Genomic DNA, 22407 nt, shown 5'->3' with positions numbered 1-22407 from the left:
GGGTCTCTAAAGCATTCATGAATTACATACTGCTACTTAAGATACTTAATACTTTGTGTTAGGGATGAGGATTCAATTATCAGGCTGCATACCTTATTGTACAGTTTCATTTTTCGTACATATTTTATTCTGTTGCCTTAAGTGGAGCTATGCTTAAGGCAGTGGACCATCAAAACTTTGCTAATACTCCCCTTGTAAGGGAGCCACAGTGGGTAATTGAGCTGTCACTGTAATTGAAGCTGATGGCCATCTTCTTGCTCTTGATTCCCTGCACCAGTCCACAGTACCTTCCCAGTTTTTTTGTTAAGCTTTATTTAATAGTAGGAAATACTGGGAATATTTCATTTAACCATTTTAGGAGTGACCAAAGATTGAAAATAACACGTTAAAAGTAAAATCCATGTGTCATTTGGATAAGTCATCAACCTGGGTTTGTTGTAAAAAAAATGCAGAAAGGGAAATTGAGGTAAAACAAAAGTAAAAACTTGCTTATCATTACACAATAAATACTATAATTTCCATTATAACCAGGCTGTTTCTTTCTTGCAATCTAATATTTTTCCAAAATAATATAACCTTTAGATTTTTTTCACTTTTGTTAGAATTCCTACATTAATCATTCCCTTCAAGCTCTGTATCATCATACATATTTTAAAGCTTGACATCAGCAAAGAGAGATTTGTAGATTACCATGTCATCCTCTTCTGATATTTTGGTCTCAATTTGAGGTTTTCAAAGTGTTACTTACATTTGAAAATATCTTTAGGTATCTTAAACGCTTGTTCTTTTACTCCTGATTCTTCTTCCTAACAGTACATCCTAATTAATTTCTTAAGAAACTTGGATGTAAATGTACAGAAGCTGGTTAATACACTCTGGCTATGGGGTATTTTTGTGGGTATGTGGTTGATGCATATATGTGCCCCTTTGGATAGTGAAATTGCATTAATGATCCTGTTAGATATCATTGATATATTTTGATATTCATTTGATTAGAAAGTCTTCCTTGGCCAGTTATACTGCTCAGAAAGAAATGTATAAACTCGGGAGTTTCTGTGGGATGGATTCTTATTTTTCCATGTTTTCTAGTTTCTTATTATAGTTCATAAAATAGACTTCCTTCACAATTAGAGTTTTTACACTTAGAATAAAGCAACTTCGGATGTGACCGCCTTTAGTTCATTTTTAAGGAGTGAGACATTTCAAAGAAATTCTTAAAGTTTTAGGCATGCATGAGGCATCTTCAACTTTTAGAAACTCTTTCATGATCACTTTTTAAAGTTTTACTTACAGATGTTTTGAATTCTTAAATGTCATGAACCACAACCTGACACTGGTCCCAGGGGAAAGATCTAGAGTAGCCCAGGCCAATGAAACATTCTGTAGTGATAGAGATATTCTGTATTTGCATGTCTTTCAAGCACTTGAAATGTGGCTAGTGTAACCGAGGAACTGAATTTTAAATTTTATTTCATTTAAATAAGTTTGCATTTATAGGGCATTGGGGGAACTCCAACAGTCAATATGGAAACACTGTCCTTTAACAGCACACTGGACCAGATGAACTTAACAGACATATACAGAACATGCCATCCCAAAACAACAAAATGCACATTCTTCTGAAGCACCCATGGAACATTCTCCAGGATAGATTATATGTTAGGACACAAAATGGGTCTTAATATGGGTATAGTAACCACATTGTTTTTCATGTGAAACCTTCATAAGAGTGTATATCAATAATACGATAATTTTAAAAATTGTATAAAAAGTAAGTTTGCATTTAAATAGTAACATATATGTGCTCTTTTAGACAAAACAGCTGTAGAGGCCTGATTTTTTTAATGCAAATTAGATTTGCTGTCTTGGGAAATATATGTTATATGCTTTTCTACTTTAAAATAACTAAGGATAATGAATTAAAGCAAAATTTTCTTAGAGAGTAGGTAAGAGAGCAGAACTTAAACCAATTGTATCTTTGGTTTTGATAAATACAGTTCTAAATAAATATGACTTTCATATTTATTTATGAATTTAGAGGTTGAAATAACTTGAATTTTCTCATAGATGACTTTATATGTTTGTTCACAATTTGATGAAAAAGATCCCAATTTTGTTGCTTTTCAGCCTATGTGCATGATTGCACAGTTGTGTTTATAAAAATAAAATGTGCCATTTTTTCTGATTATAAAAGTCCATGTTGAGAGTATAAAATTTCAGAAATATAACAGATGTAAAAATACAATAACTTGTTAAAGGATACACAAAATAAAAAGATGTAAATTATGACATCAAAAATGTAAAACATGGTGGGAAATAAAAATGTAGAACTTTAAAATGCTTTCCAAATTAGCAATTTAAAATAGATAAGTACAAATATTAGTTTTATGTAAGCCTCATGGTAACCACAAAGTTAAAAGCTATAGTAGATACACAAAAAATAAAAAGGAATCGGAGCATCCCAGTACCAAAAAATCAAATCAGAAAGAAAGAGAGTAAGAGGAAAAAGAAAGGCACAAAGGAATTACAAAACAACCAGAAAGCAATAAACAAAATGGCAATAAGTACATACTTATCTAAAGTTACTTTAATTATAAATGGACTAAATTCTCCAGTCAAAAGACAGAGTGGCTGAATGGATTTAAAATAATAAGACCCATGCATGTGATGCCTACAAGAGACTCACGTTAGATGTAAGGATACATACAGAGTGAAAGTGAAAGGATAGAAAAAGATATTCCATGTAAATGGAAACCAAAAGAAAGCCTGGGTAGCTATACTCACAAAAGACAAAATAGACTTTAAAACATACTAATAAGAGACAAGGACATTACATAATGATAAAGAGGTCAGTCCAACAAGAGGATATAACGTGTAAATATTTATGCACCCAATGTGGTAGCACCTAAGTATATACAGCAATATTAATAAACCTAAAAGGAAAAATAGACAGCAATGCAATAAGAGTAGGGGACTTCAACATCCCACTTTCATCAATGCATAGACTATTCAGACAAAATAATCAATATGGAAACATTGTCCTTTAACAGCACACTGGACCAGATGAACTTAACAGACATATACAGAACATGCCATCCCAAAACAACAAAATGCACATTCTTCTGAAGCACCCATGGAACATTCTCCAGGATAGATAATATCTTAGGACCCAAAACAGGTCTTAATAAACTTAAGAAGAATGAAATTATATCAAACATATTTTCCAGAGACAATGGTATGAAACTTGTAATCAGTTACAAGAAGAAAAATGGGAAATTCACAACTATGTGAGATTAAACAACATGCTATTGTAACAACCAATGTGTCAAAGAAGAAATAAAAAAATATCAGGAGACAAATAGTGGAAATACAATATACCAAAACATATGGGATGCACCAAGAGCAGTTCTAAGAGGGAAGTTCATAGCAATAAATGCCTACATTAAGACATTAGGAAGTTTCTCAAATAAACAACCTTATTTAAAACCTCAATAAATGAGAAAAAATAAGAATAAACCAGTCACAAAGTTAGGAGAAGGAAGGAAATAAGAAAGGTGAAAGCAGAAATAAATGAGATAAAACTAAAAAGTTAACAGAAAAGATCAATGAAACTAAGAGCTGGTTGTTTGAAAAGAAAAAGAATAGACAAACCTGTAGTAAGAATTAACTGTGATAAAAAGGACTGAAAATAAAAAATGAAAGAAGAGGCATTACAACTGATATTGCAAAAGTAGAAAAGATCACAGGAGACTACTGTGAGCAATTAATATGCCAACATATTGGATATCATAGAAGAAATGGATAAATTGCTGGAAACATACAACCTATCAAGACTGAATCATGAAGATATAATCTGAACAGGCTGATTACTAGTAAACAGATTGAATCAGTAATCAAAAACCTCCTGGAAAACAAAATCCAGAACCGGATGCTTCACTACTGCAGTCTAACACACATGTAAAGAAGTAATGCCAGTCCTTCTCAAACTCTTCCGAAAAACTGAAGTGGAGGGAGTACTTTCAAACTTGTTTTATGAAGCCAGCATTACCTTGATAACCAGAACCGGACAGGGACACTACAAGAAAGTTACAGGCCAATTTCCCTGAGGAACATAGATGAAAAAATTTTCAGTGAAGCACTGGCAAACATAATTGAACAATACACTAGAAAGATAATACACCATGATTAACTGTGACATATCCCAGGGATGCAAATATGGATCAATATCTGCATATCAGTGTGATCCACCACATTAACAAAATGAAGGCTGAAAATCACGATTATCTCATTAGTCACAGAAAAGCATTTGACTAAATTCAGCTCTTAGCATAAGTGTAAAGGGAAGATAGCTCAACATAACAAAGTCCATAAATGGCAATCCCACTGCTAATATCCTACCTAGTAGCCAAAAGGTAAAAATTTTTCCTCTAAGATTAGGAACAAGACAAGTATATCCCCTCACCACTTTTATTCAACAGAGTATTGGAAATAACATGCAAAGCAATTAGATAAGAAAAAGAAACAAAAGGTATCCAGAACAGGAAGGAAGAAGTAAAACTATCACTGTCTACAGATGACATGATATTATTACATATAGAAAACCCTAAAGACTCCACAAAAAAATGGTTAGAACTAATAACCAAATTCAGCAAAATAAACAAATTAATAACAAAATTAATACACAGAAATCTGTTGCATTCCCATATACTAACAACAAACCAGCAGAAACAGAAAACAGGAAAACAATTCTATTTAAAACTGCATCAAAAAGAATAAAATAGCTAGGAATAAACCTAACCAAGGAGGTGAAAGACCTATACTTTCTTCATGAGAGAAACTAACCAATAAATGGAAACAATCCCATGTTCATGGATAGGAAGAATTAATATCGTCAAAATGGCCATCCTGCCCAAAGCAATTTACAGAGACAGTGCAATTCCTATTAAAATACCAATAGTATTTTTCAATGAGCTATAACAAATAGTTCTAAAATTCATGTGGAACCACAAAAGACCCCATATAACCAAAGCAATTCTGAGAAAGAACAAAGCAATTCTAAGAAGAAAGCTACTATGAGGGAGGGGTTGGGGTGAGTAGTTGAGGGTGAAGGGAATAAAAGGGCACAAAAATTTTCAGTCATAAGTTGGTCACAGGAATAGTAGTATAGCATGGAAAATAAAAGCACTGCTTCTGTAACATTTTCATATGTTGACAGTAACTTCAGTGGGGAGGGGAAGGGAGGATTTAATATGGGTGACTGTAGAACCACTGTGTTGTATACTTGAAACCAATATAAGATTGAATATCAAGGATACTTTAATTAAAAAAATAATTGAAATGGAAAATATCCTTTGAATCCACTGAAGGCTCCCACAGTTTAGATTTAGTAAATCTGTATGGTTTTTAGCTAAGTTCAGTGTTCTCTGACTAAATTGAGATGGTCAGGTTTATGGTAAATGACAGAATCAAAAATCATCCTCTGCTCTGATATATTGATGGCACACCATTTAGAATTTTTGAATACTTTAATAAATCACAGTAGAAACACAAGTTATTTTATTCATTAAGAATTTCTTCAGTAATCCCTTCCCCTTCCTGGATGAAACTAGTCATTCTTAAAGCTGTTGGGAGGACAGTATAGAGCAGGTGTCCATGTCACCTGCTGAGTCATGGTAGCCCGGAGTGGCGTGTCAGAGTGCTGTGAGTAGAGGAGGGAGTTCCCACAGACAGAATGCCTTGTAAGTGGAAGCAGAACCTATGCAGGAAGGGCGGCAGTCAAGTTTGGAGATTCAGATTCCTGGTGGGGTAACCGAGGCATTCATACCTGGAAGTAACCCAGCATGGGATGTCAGAGGCCAAGGAGCAGGTCCATATTTTGGGGTGGGTAAACCTGACACATGGCAGTGCCTGATTGAAAGGAAGGGGCTTCCCTCCTGAGGACTGATGAAGAGGGTCTCACTGCAGAAAGAGATCCAGTTTGGATAGGGTGTCAGAAACTGAGTGGATGAAGTAGACAGACTTGGAATGGGGTTTGAAAACTTGATGGGGAAAAGCGGAAATGGTGGTGGCCAAGATGGGAGACTGGCTATGTACAGGGGGGATTCATCAAGTATATTAAGGATAATCAGAGTGAGGTTTCTTATTGTCAGAGAAGGGTGTTATAAATAACGGAAAGAGAAGGCTAGAATAAATAGTACTATAGTATTGGATTTGAGATATTATAATGAACTCAGTTGTTTTCAATAAACAACTAAAGATATTTAATGTGCAAGTATGAATACAAATATATGAGGGACGTGTGTGTTCCCTTCCTCTATCCACTGACAGGATCTAAGAGAAGTGACATGGGCAGTAGCAGTGAGCACATTGATTGCCACAGCTTCTTGGAGTAATGGTTGAGCCAGGTCTACAGTAGGGAAAGCATAAGGTGATCCTGGAACATCTTAGTGTGCCAGAGAGCAAGGAACTGAGCAGGGAATGATGGAGCCATGCCAGAAAGACAGAAGTCGGCTTAAAAAGGTTCTTAACTGCTCAAAAATGAAGCAATTTCAACATCAAAATAAATGATAGTAGCAGATATAAATTATTAAATGAAGAATCTAAATCCATACAATAAGAGAATAAAATTTAATCTTTATGCAAAAAAATATTCATATAGACTAAAATACCTTTTTACAAATACTGAATTACAAAGGAAAAAAGTGAAACTTTACCATGAAAACTTGTGGAATGGCCTTAAGTGATCAAAGTGAACACTATCAATAACAAGACGATCTGAAACCATGGACTACATCATAGAATCACTGAGAAAAGCATGATATTTGCTTCTGTGATATTCCTGCCAGAGATGTGTAAACCAAATTTAGTAACAGCACAAAGCCAAACTGAGGGACATTTGAGAGTCAAAATTATACTTGTGAATTGTCAAGGTCCAACTGTCACTTTAAGACTAGAAAAAAAATGGCAAATTCAATCCACAGTAAGCAGAAATAAAGAGACCCACAAAAGATCAAAGCAGAGAAAATGAAAGCAATAGAGAACATCAAAGATCACTAATTAGTTCTTTGGGGAAAGTAATGAAATTAATAAACCTCTAGCTAGATTGAGCAGAAAGAAGACACAAACGACCAATATGAGGAATCACAGGGGACATGACTCCAGATTTTACACATATTGAAAGGATTATAGGGAAATTTTATGAACAATTTTATGTAACTTTAAAACTTAGAAAAAATGGACAATTTCTTTGAAGGATGCAGATGGCCGAAGCTCATTTTTGCTACAAAGGACATTATGGGGACATTTGATTGAAACTACAATGGAGTTTGAGGATTAGATAATAGTCATGTATTCATATCAATGGTCTGATTTAATGAATGTACTAGGTTCTCATAGAATGTTCTTGCTTATTGGAAAATTATGTGCATCAGCGCTGCAATTTCCTCTCTATTGGACTCCCTTGAATAAGTTCTCTGAACTCTACTTTCAACATTTTTGCTAAGTTTGGGTTTATTAAAAAAAAAAAAAACTAACTACTTCCATTCTCCTGTATAACAGGCACATATTTTAACAGGAAGTTTTCTTTCTTTTATAGCGGAAATGAAGCCTCCTTTATGGAATAATAGTTCAGTAAGTGTCTTCAGTCACATAATCAGAAATGAATCCCCTACACTACAGTCTACTAAATGGTGAGTATGGCTGAGAGATGTATTGTTCAACATGGTAAAATTTAAATATTTTTTCATAATGTTATCAAAATGATTTCATTTCAATGAGGTGAAGTGTATATAACCTGAAGAAATATTAAAATAGCTTTATTTTATCCATACATCATGTTTATCCTTTATTATCTCTACTTTTCATAGCATATAAGTAACTCAGTTTAGAAATAAAAGATACATGATGCTACATGGGAGCAAAAAGTATGGCTTTTGTATAAAAATTAATATATTTTTTGTACTTTAGCAACACATACAACCCTAATTATATAATAAATAGCATGATTTAAACATTCATATTTTATAACTGCAATATATAGATTGCCACAGCCTGTAGAGATATTTAATTGGGGAATGGTTTATAATTGATATGGTATAAAACATAGGTAAAAATGATTAGATAATTTATCAGAGTTACCAGATAATTCATAATTTTTGGATCATTCTAATTGTCATTATTTATTATTCAGAATGTGCTTTGATGTTGCATCTCCTAGTGCTTCTTTGATAATACTGTTATTCATGTAAAGAAGTTTATTGAAAACAGATGGACGATTTTAGGAAACAAGGATCTTTATCAGTGATAGAAAATTTTAATGGGAAATTCTTCAGGTGTATCTAGCATTTGAAAAGGTCCAGGGGACTACCTACCATACTTAACAAATACTTTAAAATTCACAAGTAAGATGCATAAATTAGCAAAAATTTATTTTTTAGCATTACAGAATTAAGGCAAGTTCACAGGTCCTTTCTCCTTCTATAGAGATGTTTTGAAGAAATCTTCACAAAGAGTTTATTATGGTACTTCTAAATAATAGATACACTAAACACAGGCTGTCTTTACACTGGTTGATACTTTGGGGATTCAAAAAAGAATTCTTGTATAAAAGAATTAAATCTTATTTGAATATTGATGACAAACATTCTTATATAAAAGAATTAAAAATCTTATTTGACTATTGATGACAAATATTGATGGAATATTTTTTACCTACTGCCTTACTGAACTCTCATCATTAACACTATATAATAGTGTGTTACAGAATTCTAATTTTAAAAAATCTTACTGTTTTCTGGAACTTTTATCCATTTGCTCAAGGATGCTAAATACTTAGGTATAAAAAAATGTGATGTTCTGAAACATGCTGTATGGAAGATGATCCAAGGGTCAAGCAAGAAAGAGATGTAGATAGAGAAAAGAAAAAAAAATAATAAGAATATTATCTTAGATTTAAATGTGAAAAGGAAAATGATTGACTTCCCTAATTCACCTCAATGTAGAATGAGTTGTGATACTTAAGTATGTGAGAGGAGGATTTTAAAATAATGTGTGCAAATTTATCTTTGGGAAATGGTATAAAGATTCATTAGTTGCTTTGCATAACTTTTTATAGGCTTACATAATGAAATATATAGTGTATTTTGTCTGCTTTTTTCTTTTATCATTTTTATTCTCCCTCCCACCTATAGGCACATGCCTTGATTTGTGGGTATGTTTTTAAAGAAAATAGCAATATATTCACTTGATACTTTCCTTTACAATAGGTCTTATTATTTTCGGCACTTTGTAGATTCTTGCCTCCACAAAATCCCTCAAGATCGTCCTACAACACGGATACTTTTAAAGGTCAGTTATACTCTGTTTTGTACACCCAAGAAATTGTTTTTAAGAATGTGTTTTATTCTTCTTTGATTCTGAATCAGTATTAAGTACGGTACCGGTTTTTGCTAAAATACTAATTTCATAATACTATTCTTTCTTGGAAACTTTGGTAGTTGCTAAGTTTTTTCATTTGTTTTTCAAAATTAACTGCTTTTACCATGTCTGAATAGAATATATAGTTAAATATTCAATTTAGTAGTATTAAATGGCTTAATTTTTATATGTGCAAGCATATATTCATGAGTTACAACTATAAATTTTAATTCATGTGGAACCATGGCATTTCAGAATTGGCAAAACGTGCTTTAACTTTGGATTTAATTTTTGTATGTACCACACTTGATATATCCATCTGTCATATATAAAATAATATGAAAGTAAGAGAAATGACGCATAATACATTTACGTAAATACTGTGGGAGAAAAAAGATTTCAAAAGAACTGCTAAAAATGGATATCACGTTTTTGTTTCCTTCTGAGAAATATGTTTTTCTAACTTAGCAATGAAAATATTTTAAAAGTATGTGAATTCTATTCATTTTTCAGTAGGTTTGGTTACCTAATTTAAATAAATTATTAGTATATGCTTTCTGTTCTCAAAAATAGGTATTCACAATAGCAACAAAAGGTTTAGCATACCTATGAGTTATGTTAGTGAAAAATAAGCAGAATGCATTTGTGGAAAACAGTTAAATAACTTAGAATTACAAGATATATTTATTTCATTTTGAGGTTGATATCTTATTAATAGCAGTAATAGTATTATTTGATTTAATATAGTTTTTAAAGCATCTAGATAAGGCATTAGTGAGTAGCAGTTGACTCTATCTCTTTGTGACCTTAAGGAATTTTGTGGATTTTTCACTAGAAAATAATTTCTGCATGAATGTTTTAGAATTTTAAAGAAGTTCAGTTTATTTTCACCAACACACAGTTCAAGATGCAAGGATATTGAAAGGATCATGTACATATTCAGTAGGGTTATTTGCAACTACAGTATGTAGAAGAGCAGTATAAAGTTTCAGTAACACTTTGGGAATTCTAGGCCATAAGCACACTTACAGTTTCAAACGAAAGCCCAAAAAATAGGTATTCACAGTCGCAACAAAAGGTTTAGTAGAGCTGTGAATTATGTTAGTGAAAAATAAGCAGGATTCATTTGTAGAAAACTGTTAAATAACTTAGAATTATAAGATATATTATTCTCAGATAAAAAAAGACCAAATATCATGAATAGTGGTACATACCAAGCTAAAGCTCAGGAAAAGAAAGAATGTGACTGGCTTCTTACATTTGCCTAATGAAGGCAAAAGAAGCCCTTTTGGTAATAACCCAACCCTCCAGGAATGGATACTTGGCCTTGGGTGATCAGGTCCCAAACCTGTATATATATTCACTTACCTGGTCCATTTTGTATATTGACCTTATTGGAAGTGATAAGAAGTGTCTGTCAAGTGCATCCTTCCCTTTGGCCTGATCACATCTCTGTTGCAGTCTGTCATAAGGAAAAAAACTAAAATGGAAATAAGTGACTTACTGTATGAAGCTATTTATCTCAGAATGCAAAATTGAAAATAATTATCCAGAATTAGAATAATGGTTATGTAATTTTGGCATGAACATTTGATGAAGTAGTCTGTAGGCATTATGTTTATGAGTTGAAATAGCATAATACTTACAGCAATGAAAAGAAAATAATATATAGTTACAACTCTTCAGAGAAGAAATAAATTTGAGCTAGTAAAGGAAGTAAAAGTCTTAAAAGAATTCAAGATCATCTCATGAACTCCAGTGCACAAGGTGTCTTTCTGCAATCCGTGCTAACTACAAAACAAAATCTATACACAGAAAATTTCTGAGAAGAAATAAATATCCAAAAAATACCAAAAGTAACAATGATAATCTAATGGTAGAATTGTTCTTTCTACTTTTCTGTATTTGATAATGTTAAGCTTTATTAAGTATTAATGGTAAAAATCACTAATACATTATGTCTTTTAATCAACTGCTAGTGTTTTATGAAGTGTCATTTAAGCAACATAAAGGAACCCATAATACCCAAGTGGTATGTTACGTAATTTACCATCACTAAATACATTCCTGTTGAAATCTAATGTAATTCAGAACTGAATGGGTCTCCTCTATGAAAGCAGTTCTAAGAATTTGTGGGCGTTTACTTAGGGCTGTAATTGGACTTAATTCTTAATTTTTACTTAGGCTCTGATTATTTCAACTCTGCATTTCCAGTTGGCCAACAAAGGTGTCATGTTCAAAGTTTTCATAAAAAGTACGGGGGATGTTATGTAGGCACAGAGTGTATACATGTAAATTAAATTTTATAAATATAAGAAGTAAAAAGCATAGCAGAACTAGGTAACTATAGATTACATGCATTATCTATCATTATTTAGGATAGTAACTCTAGGGTCTAAAGAGGGATTCATTTGTTCTGAATGAAAAAATATGTAGGTCTCAACCTGACTTTTGCCTTCTACTCTTAACCAGCACATGTTTGTTTTTCGGGAGCGTCCTAAAACAGTGTTAAAAGATCTCATTCAGAGGACAAAGGTCCTTTCCCAGGAGGCACATAATGAACCAGCAGTAGAATCACAGGAAGAAGAGGTAATAAGTTAGAAATGGCTCAAGTATTGGGGTCTCTTTATTGACTTCCTTCCTTATGCAACTTTTCTTGCCAAGAATCTTTTATATCAGTGGTTTCCAGATTGTGCCTTCACAGTGATTCTCTAAGTTCCACCCAGATGGGGAAAAAGGTTTTGCATTCTTTAAACCATCCTCTTGGTAGTGCACATTAGCATAGTAAAGCTCTGTGAAGTCTATTAAAGAAACCTGTTCAACTTTTATTTAATGTATTCCCTCTCAAAAGTCTGTGCTATGGGGCACTTTTTTGCTGATTGTCTGATGATATGGGTCATGCTTTTGGAAGTATTTGAAATTACAGGCTTTGGAAGTTGATGGTGCTCACACAGAAGTCATTAGAACTACCAACCATTCTCCTTATCTTGGTTATTGTATAAACCTTTCCCCCAGTGCCTTTTATATAATGTTTGATAAGTGTTTATTAAATTGGAAATTTCTTGCTTCTTTAAAAATAAATAAGTAAATAAAATAAACATGTGACTTAACTAAATTTATCCTGAGGGAAAAAAATTACCAAGCATTCTTATTCTGTTACTAAGAACACTTGATTCTTTTCACTTGTGTACAGGGATTCATTCCTCTACATGGTTCTAACATACTCATTTTATAGGTGAGTAAAGTAAGACTCAGAGTGGTTAACTAAATTATTACTGTAGAAGCATATGTGTTCAGATTCATATATGACTCTTGAGACCAAGTTCTTTCCATTTTGCCAAGTTTCCAAATTTGCTGGAGAAATGTTACAGAACTTCCTCACAAGGAAAACTAAAAGCTTATTATTTATGGAGCTATCTTTTTTAGTCTAAGTATTTTCTGTTTTCTTCTTTGTTCATGTCACAATGCCAAAGCTTTGATTCTTTTTTATTGTTTTCTACTGAGAAAAATCCCTGCATTCTGAAAACAGGAGTAGTAGTTACTTTTCTTTTTAAAAGCACTACATGATTAATGAACTATAAAATAAAAGAGTTTCTCACATACAGTTTTGGTGTTTTTGATATTGCCTTTTAGTTCTAACAGTAGTCACTAGAAAATTGGGGCTATTTTAGGTATATGAAATACTTCAGCAAAGTGAAATTAATAAAATTATGTCATTAAACATTAGAATAACAGCAACTTTTTTAGGCTGTGGAATGTAAGAAAAGACCCTCTATATACCTTGGGTCTGTATTTATTATTCTGCATATCTTAAAGAATTTTGGTATGGTAAGACTATAATATTGGGGCCCAGATACCAAAGCTTGCCGGAGTTGTTCAGAATAGTCTTCTAATTATGATTAAATATACAATTTTTAATTTTACACATAAATAGATAGGAATTAATATTAAATTACTTAGTGGAAAAGTTTAGGCTAAAGACTATATTCTGAGAAAAAAAGAACTATAAAAGGCTTCAATAAAGAATAAGTAAAAGTGATGTTTATAGGATTAAAAAAAGGTTGGGGTTTGTTTTCACCATTGGAATCATTGAGAAATGAGCAGCATCTCTGTGTATACCCCATGAGATGTGTAGTAGAAATGGATTTAATGTCAAGAATTTTAGAGAAAAGACTACACTTTGGAAATAATTCAGAATTGATTAACTTATTCACATGGTTGGGCTTTTTGGTATTTACTTTTTGGTCACTTTCTTAATCTGTCAACTAACAATTGATAAACTTCCTGGTCTTGGCAAATACAGGGAATTTCTCAAAATAGACCTCTAACTTTCTAAAGACTGTGTGCCAAGCAGTGTGCTAGGTGCTAATAATCAAGAATTCAGGAGATAAAGATATTTGAATCTAATGCTCTTTTCCCTCAGGAACAGGATCACTGTGTTGGATGGAAAGGGACAGTGCATAGTGTTGAAAGTCATCAGTCTGTTCCCAGTATGTCCAGTGGGGCCAGTAGTCAAAGCACTAGTGTCAACAGTTTTCCAGATGCCTCAGATGACAAGAGAGAGCTAGACAGGATGGAGGGACACCACACAGTCATGCCTAGTAGTTCTGTCATCCATTTAAAACCTGTGAGTATTTGGATTTCAGTGAAAAAAATTTCAAATTTGGTAACTAATTTTCTTAGTCTGGTTACATTTGTCTTGAAAACATTTGAAGATCAGGTAACTCCTTTTTGCAATTGATGGAAATGCTTCCTTTTTAACTTCACTGCTTTCAATACTACCAAAAAGTTACTGGGCACAATAGCTAAAAGATGGAACCAATCCAAGTGTTCATCAACACATGAATGGATAAACAAGCCATAATATATACATATAATGGAATATTATTCAGCTGTGAAAAGAAATGGCATTCTAATGTATGCTACAATGTGAGTGAACCTTAAAAACATGCTAAGTGATATAAGCCAGACAAAAAAAGGCAAATATTATTAGAATTCCACTTATATGAAATATCTAAAATAGTCAAATTATAGAAAGTAGTTTAGAGGGTGCTAAGGGGCAAGTGGAAAATGAAATAAATACTTTTATTTTTTCTATTTTGCTATCATTAATGTACAATTACATGGGCATCATTATGGTTAGCATACTCCCCCTATTATCAAATCCCCACCACATACCCCATTACAGTCACTGTCCATCAGCATACTAAGATACTATAAACACTGTACATGTCTTTATGTGAACATGATGTATTAATTTCTATGACAAATACATAGGGTAAAATTGCTGAGTCATAGGGCATATGTATGTTGGACTTCATAAGAAACTGTCAAACAGCTTTCCAAAATGGTTGTATGTTTCACATCCCCATTAACAATGTATAAGAGTTGCAGTTGGTTCGCATATTCTCCAGCATTTGGTTTGTCAGTCTTTTTTGTTTTAGCCATTCTGGTGGGAATGAAATGGAATCTCAATATAGTTGTTTTTGCAATTCCCTATGACTGAAGATGGCGCCAGAATCACCTATTCATGTGTTTATTGTCCATTCGTGTATCTCTTTAGTGAAGTGTTTTTTTTTAAGTCTTTTGTCTGTTTTCTTATTCAGATGTTCATCTTTTAATACTGATTAGTAGGAGTTTTTTTATATACTCTGGGTACAAGTATTATATCTCAGATATGTCTTGCAAATATTTTTTCTCCATCTGTAATAAATTAAAACTTTTTAGTTTTAAAATCCAATTTAAACAACCCATTAAAAATGAGTAAAGGCCATAAAAAAGCTTCCTCTAAAATCAAGAATAAGACAAGGATGCCTACTCACAACACTTTTATTCAACAGAGTGTTGAAAGTCCTAGCTACATTAATCAGGCAAGAAAAAGAAATAAAAGGCATCCACACTGGTAAGGAAGAAGTGAAACAAAACTGTCACTGTTTGGAGATGACCTGATACTACATACAGAAAGCCCTAAAGACTCTACCAAAAGACTATTGGAATTAATATATCAACTATACGTCTATTTTTAAAAATGTGTCAAAGACCTGCATAGACATTTATCCAAAGAATATATACAAATGACCAACAAGCACATGAAAAGATACTCAATATAATTAGTCATTAGGGAAACACAAATCAAAACCACAATGAGGTACCATCTTACAGACACTAGGATGGCTAACTATTTTGTTTTTTGTTAAGGTATCATTGATACACAATCTTATGAAGGTTTCACATGAGCAACATTGGTTACTACATTCAGCCATATTATCGAATCCCCCACTAACACCCCATTGAAGTCACTGTCCATCAGTGTAGTAAGATGCTATAGAGTCACTGCTTGTCTTCTCTGTGCTATTACTGCCTTCCCGTCTCCCCCTTCTACACTATGTGGGTTAATCATAATGCCCCTTAATCCTCTTCTCCCTCCCCCTCCCCCCACCCCCTTCCTTTGGTGACTGCTAGTCCCTTCTTGGACTCGGTGAGTCTGCTGCTGTTTTGTTAGATGGCTAGCTATTAAAAGAGAAAAACAAAAACAAAGATGGAAAATAACAATTAGGGAGCACATGGAGAAATTGGAACTCCTGCTCTGTATTGCTGGTAGGAATGTAAAATGTGAGCTGCTATGGAAAACACTTGAGGATTTCTCAAAAAGTTAAACATAGCATTTCCCCATGACCCAGAAATTCTACTCCTAGATATATACCCAAAACAATTGAAAGCAAGTACTTAAGCAAATGCATATACACAAATGTTCATAACAGCTGTATTCACAATAGCCAAAAGGTGGAAATAACCCAGAGGTCCAGCAACACATAAATGGATAAACAAATTAGGGTGTGTGCATACCGTGGAATATTAATCAGCTATAAAAAGGAATGTAGTACTGATACATGCTATACAATATGGATGAACCTTAGAAACATGCTAGGTGAAAGAAGCCAGATACAACACGTCACATAGTATATGAAACATCTAAAATAGATAAATCCATAGACAGAAAGTAGATTGGTGGTGATGAGAAGGGGAGAATGGGGAGCAAGTGCTTAAAACATACAGGGTTTTCTGTTTTCTTCTGAGGTGTTAAATATGCTTTGTAACTAGATACCGACAGTCATTGCAGAACATCATGAATATACTAAATGCTACTGAATTCCTCACGTTAAATGATTAATCATACATTGCATGAATTTTGCCTCTATTTAAGAATCCAGTTTGTATATTTTTTTCTTTATAGTAGGGGCAGTGGTTGCAGAACATCATGAATATACAAAATGCTACTCAGTTGTTCACTTTACATGATTAATCTTACATTATGAATTTTGTCTGTTTGAGAATGCAGTTTGTACATTTTTTTTCATTATAATCAGTGTTTTTTGTGTCCTTTCCAAGAAATATTTGCTGACCCCAAGGATGTGACAATATTCTGTGTTTTCTTCTGCTGTGTGATTCTGGATTTTAGGTTTAGATCAAGTGATTCTTTCTAAATCAATTTCTGTATGTAGAATGATTAAGCATTGATTTACTTTGAATACAGAGAACCAGTTGTTACAGCAGGGTTTGTTAAAGACACTTTCCTTTCCTCTTTGAATTAACTTGACTTTTTGGTAGCAAATCAATTGACTGAATATATGTGGGTCGGTTTCCAGATTTTACTGTGTACCTTTCCTCTATTCAGTCTGTCCTTTTACCAATACCACAGTGTTTTGATTACTGTAGTTTACATCTTCCAACTTCTTATTCTCCCTCAAAATTTTGGCTATTCTAGGTCCTTTACATTCCCATTTTAATTTTAGAACCAGCTAGTTTCTGTGCTGCTTTAGATCAAATTTTATTAGAAGCTGTTGACTGAATTCTCCTACATGAATTACCTGCTTAGTTGATAGTGGACTAGTCTAAGATGGTTTTGAAAGAAAAAGGTTTTGCTTTACTTCACTCTTTCCTCTCCATTGCTGTAGGTTACAAGGCAAATTCAAGAACACGAGCTTAGAGAACAAATGTTTTCTTACATCGAAATGAGCTGGCAACATCAAAAAAAGCTGAAGACTCTGGAAAACAAGCTAAAGGCTGAGATGGATGAGCATTGTCTCAGATTAGAAAAAGATTTTGAAACTCAGTGTATGAACTTTGCAGCAGAAATGGAGAAACTTATCAAGAAACATCAGGCTGCTACAGAAAAAGAGGTAGCTGATCAGTATTACTAATGTCTTTATTCTAACTTGTGACTATTTCAACATTAACCAAGATGGCGTTTTGCTATTAGGGTATCTGTTCCTCAGAACCAAGCAAATCAGTTGGGGAAAGGGAGAAATATTTATATAATAGGTAAAATTTCCAGTGCTGAGTCTGGGAACCAGTAGATGTGGGATTGATAACTTGATAGTTTTATTGTGTAACAGTGGTTAAGTCAGGTAGATCAGATTAAAGATGATAATGTGACAGGTGAGAAGAGGCCTCCTCCCAAAACCACATATAATACAAAAATATAGTTAATACAACTAACCCTAAAAGATCAACAGGAAAGAAGGCTGCCCCAGACTGCTTACACCTGGAGAAAAAAACAAACCTCTAAAAGCGTAACATATGAAAGCCATGATCCAGAGGGACCCATGCTCTTCCCCCACCCCAGCTCACTGGCAGAAGGAAGAGAAATGGAGTGGGGATGGGTGGAGGCCAAGGACTGCTGAATGCCCAGCCCTGGAGATCTGCTGTACTGTGGGAGCAAAAACCCACATTGCATAGTGCTCTGGTGATTAGTGGGGTTGGAAAGCTAAGACAGGAGGAACACTTGGAGAGACTTGAGATTCCAGCCACTTGTGGAAAATGGGGATCCACATCCGGCTGCTCTGGGACAAAAGAAAGGCAGGCAGTATGAGAGACTTCCTAACAGTGAGAGGACTACTAAAGGGGCAAGGATTGCACAGGGCTAGCTGCTCAGGAAAAAGGACAGGTAGACAAAATTGTCCAGGTACACTCTGCCCAGCAGGTTGGAAACTTTTCAGAAACTTCAGGTGCTACATCCCCCAGGCTGGCTACACAGCTCTGAGGCCTTCCACCATGATACACAGCCTGCAGCACCTTCTGGAAAGCTGGCACTGGCTTGCAAACCAGCTGATGCCCCCGCCCTGGTGTCAGTCCAGTCAGAGGGAAGCCCTGCCTACAGTAGCTACATATGCAAAGCATACAGGGTTACACCTGTGTGTTCAGCCCACTGGTTTGGCTGTGGAGAGAGTCACAGTAGCCGGGAAGCAGGAAACAGCTCTTCCAACACCCCAGTGACCAGCACCGCTCCCCTGTGACCCCTGACTTCCCTCCATGCGCTAAGCAGCTCCAGAAAGTATACCTTCTGGGTACTAGAGGGTTCCACATACAAATATGAAACATTAAAGGGACCTGGTTCAACCCCAGATACCAAAAACACCAGAAAAAGAATGAAGTGAAAATGAACTGATCAACCTTCCTGAACGACATTTTAAAAAGAAGTCATAAACATGCTTATAGAGGTACAGAAAAATATTCAAGAACTCAGGGACAAATTCAAGATAGGGATTCATTCATTATGGAATACAATGGGGGGTTTAAAAGCAGATTAGATACAATGGAAGAGACAATAAATGAAAAAGAAAGTAGAGAAGAGGAATACAAAGAAGCTGAGGCACAGAAAAAAGGATCTTTAGGAATGAAGGAATATTGAGAGAACTGTGTGACCGATCCAAATGGAACAATATTTGTATTATAGGGGTACCAGAAGAAGAAGAGAGAGAAAAAGAGAAAGTGTCTTTGAGGAGGTAATTGCTGAAAACTTCCCCAGTCTGGGGAAGGAGATAGTCTCTCAGGCCATGGAGGTGCACAGATCTCCCAACACAGGGGACCGAAGGAAGGCAACACCAAAACATATAATAATTAAAATGGCAAAGATCAAGGATAAGGACAGACTATTAAAAGAAGGCACAGAGAGTAAAAAGATCATATAGAAAGAAAAATAAATCAGGCTATCATCAGACTTCTCAGCTGAAACCTTACAGGCCAGAAAGGAGTGGCATGATATATTTAATGCAATGAAGCAGAAGCAAGAATACTCTACCTGAAAGATTATCATTTAAAGTTGAAGGGGGGATTAGACAATTTCCAGAAAAGCAAAAGCTGAGAGAATTTACCTCCCACAAACTGTCTCTACAGTGTATCTTGGAGGGACTGCTGTAGATGGAAGTGTTCCTAAGGCTAAATAGCTGTCACCAGAGGTCATGAAAGGACAGTAAAGAGAGCAGAACAATTAATTACTAAGCAAATGCAGAATTAAATCAACTACCCCAAAGTAGATTAAGGGTAGACAAAGAGTACAGAATATGATACCTAATATATAAAGAATGGAGGAGGAAGAAAAAAGAAGTGAAATAAAACCCTTTAGATTGTGTTTGCAATAGGATAGTAAGTGAGATTAGATAGACTCTTTGATAGTAAGGAAGTTACCCTTGAACCTTTGGTAACCACAAATCTAAAGCTTGCAAAGGCAATAAATATGTAACTATCAATAATCACTATAAATGTAAATGGTCTGAATGCACCAATCAAAAGACATAAAGTCACTGAATGGATAACAGAAGAAGAACCATCTATATGCTGCCTACAAGAGACTCACTTCAAACCCAAAGACATACACAGACTGAAAGTAAAGGGATGGGAATTGATATTTCATGCATCTAATAGGGAGAAAAAAGCAGGAGTTGCAGTACTTGCGTCAGACAAAATAGACTTCAAAACACAGAAAGTCACAAGAGACAAAGAAGGACTTTACATAATGATAAAGGGGTCAGTCCAACAAGAGGATATATAACCATTATAATTATCTATGCACCCAACACAGGAATACCTACATGTGTGAAACAAATACTAACAAAATTAAAAGGAGAAATAGAATGCAATGCATTCATTTTAGGAGACTTCAACACTCCAAAGGACAAATCAACCAAACAGAAAATAAGTAACATGACAGAGGCACTGAACAACGCTTTAGAACAGATGGACCTAACAGATATCTACAGAATGCCCCACCAAAAAGCCGCAGGATACACATTCTTCTCAGGTGCACATGGAACATTTTCCAGAATAGATCATACACTAGGCCACAAAAAAGAGCCTCAGTAAATTCAAAAATATTAAAATTGTACCAACCAGCTTCTCAGACCACAAAGGTCATGAAAGCACAGTAAAGAAAGCAGAACAATTAATTACTAAGCAAATGCAGAATTAAATCAACTACCCCAAAGTAGGTTAAGGGTAGACAAAGAGTACAGAATATTATACCTAATATATAAAGAATGGAGGAGGAAGAAAAAAGAAGTGAAACCTAGAAATAAATTACACAAAGAAAGTTAAAAAGCCCACAAACACATGGAGGCTTAACTACATGCTCCTAATTAATCAATGGATCAATGACCAAATAAAAACAGATCAATATATGGAGGCAAATGACAAAACTAATTCAACACACAAAATCTGTGGGATACAGCAAAGGCCGTACTAAGAGCGAAGTTTACTGCAATACAGGCCTACCTCAGGAAAGAAGAAAAATCCCATATGAATAGTTTAAACTCACAATTAACAAACCTAGACAAAGAAGAACAAATGAGGCCCAAGTCAGTAGAAGGAGGGACATAATAAAGATTAGAGCATGCTTAAATAAATTGAGAAGATTAAAACAATAGAATCAATGAAAGCAGGAGCTGGTTTTTTGAGAAAATAAGCAAAATAGATAAACCCCTAGCCAGACTTATCAAGAAAAAATAGAGAGTAAACATAAAGAGAATCAGAAATGAAAAGGAAAAATCACTACAGACACCACAGAAATACAAAGAATTTGGAGAGAATACTATGAAAAATTGTATGCTAACCAACTGGATAACCTAGAAGAAATGGACAACATTCAAGAAAAGTACAACCTTCCATGGCTGACCCAGAGAGGAACAGAAAATCTGAACAGACCAATGACCTGCAGCAAAACTGAATTGGTAATCAAAAAACTACCTAAGAATAAAACTTGTGCACTAGATGGCTTCACTGCTGAATTTTATCAAACATTTAGTGAAGATGTAATACCCATCTTCCTTAAAGTTTTCCAAAGAGTAGAAGAGGAGGGAATACTTCCACCCTCATTCTATGAATCCAGCATCACTCTAATACCAAAACTAAGCAAATACCCACAGAAAAGAAAATTAGAGAGCAATACCCCTTTGAAACCTAGGTGCAAAAATACTCAACAAAATCAAATTTAAAAATATACCAAACAGATCGTCTATCATGATCAAATATGATTTATTCCACGGATGCAAGGATGGTACAACATTCAAACATCCATCAGCATCATCCACCACATTGACAAAAACAATGACAAAAACCACATGATCATCTCCATAGAAGCTGAAAAAGCATTCAACAACATTCAACATCCATTCATGGTAAAAAATCTGAACAAAATGAGTATAGAGGGCAAGTAACTCAACATAATAAAGGGCCATATATGACAAACCCACAGCCAATGTCATACTTAACAGTGGGAAGCTGAAAGCTTTTCCTCTAAGATCAGAAATAAGACAAGGATGCCCACTCTCCCCACTTTTATTCAACATAGTACTGGAGGTCCTAGCCATGGCAATCAGACAATGCAAAGAAATAAAAGTTATCCAGATTGGAAAAGAAGAAGTTAAACTGTCCCTGTTTGAGATGACAGGATATTATACATAAAAAAAAACCCTAAAGAATCCACCCCTACACTACTAGAACTAATAACTGAATTCAGCAAAGTGGGAGGATATAAAACTAATACAGAGAAATCTGTTGCATTCCTATTCACTAATGTTTAACTAGCCAAAAGAGAAATCAGGAAAATAATTCCATTCACAATTGCATCAATAAGAATAAAATACCTAGGGATAAAACAAATGAAGGAAGTGAAAGACCTATATCCTGAAAACTACAAGACAGTCGAGAGAAAGAAGA

General features: G+C 34.4%; 1 pseudogene; it reads left to right on the top strand.

Moving 5' to 3' along the window:
• LOC140850597 (serine/threonine-protein kinase TAO1-like) overlaps positions 1 to 22407 on the top strand; it is a 54640-nt pseudogene that overhangs the window by 5189 nt on the left and 27044 nt on the right.

Source organism: Manis javanica, chromosome 7 (genome assembly GCF_040802235.1).
Source record: "Manis javanica isolate MJ-LG chromosome 7, MJ_LKY, whole genome shotgun sequence".
Classification (NCBI taxonomy): domain Eukaryota; kingdom Metazoa; phylum Chordata; class Mammalia; order Pholidota; family Manidae; genus Manis; species Manis javanica.
This window is presented reverse-complemented; position numbering and strand designations above follow the sequence as displayed.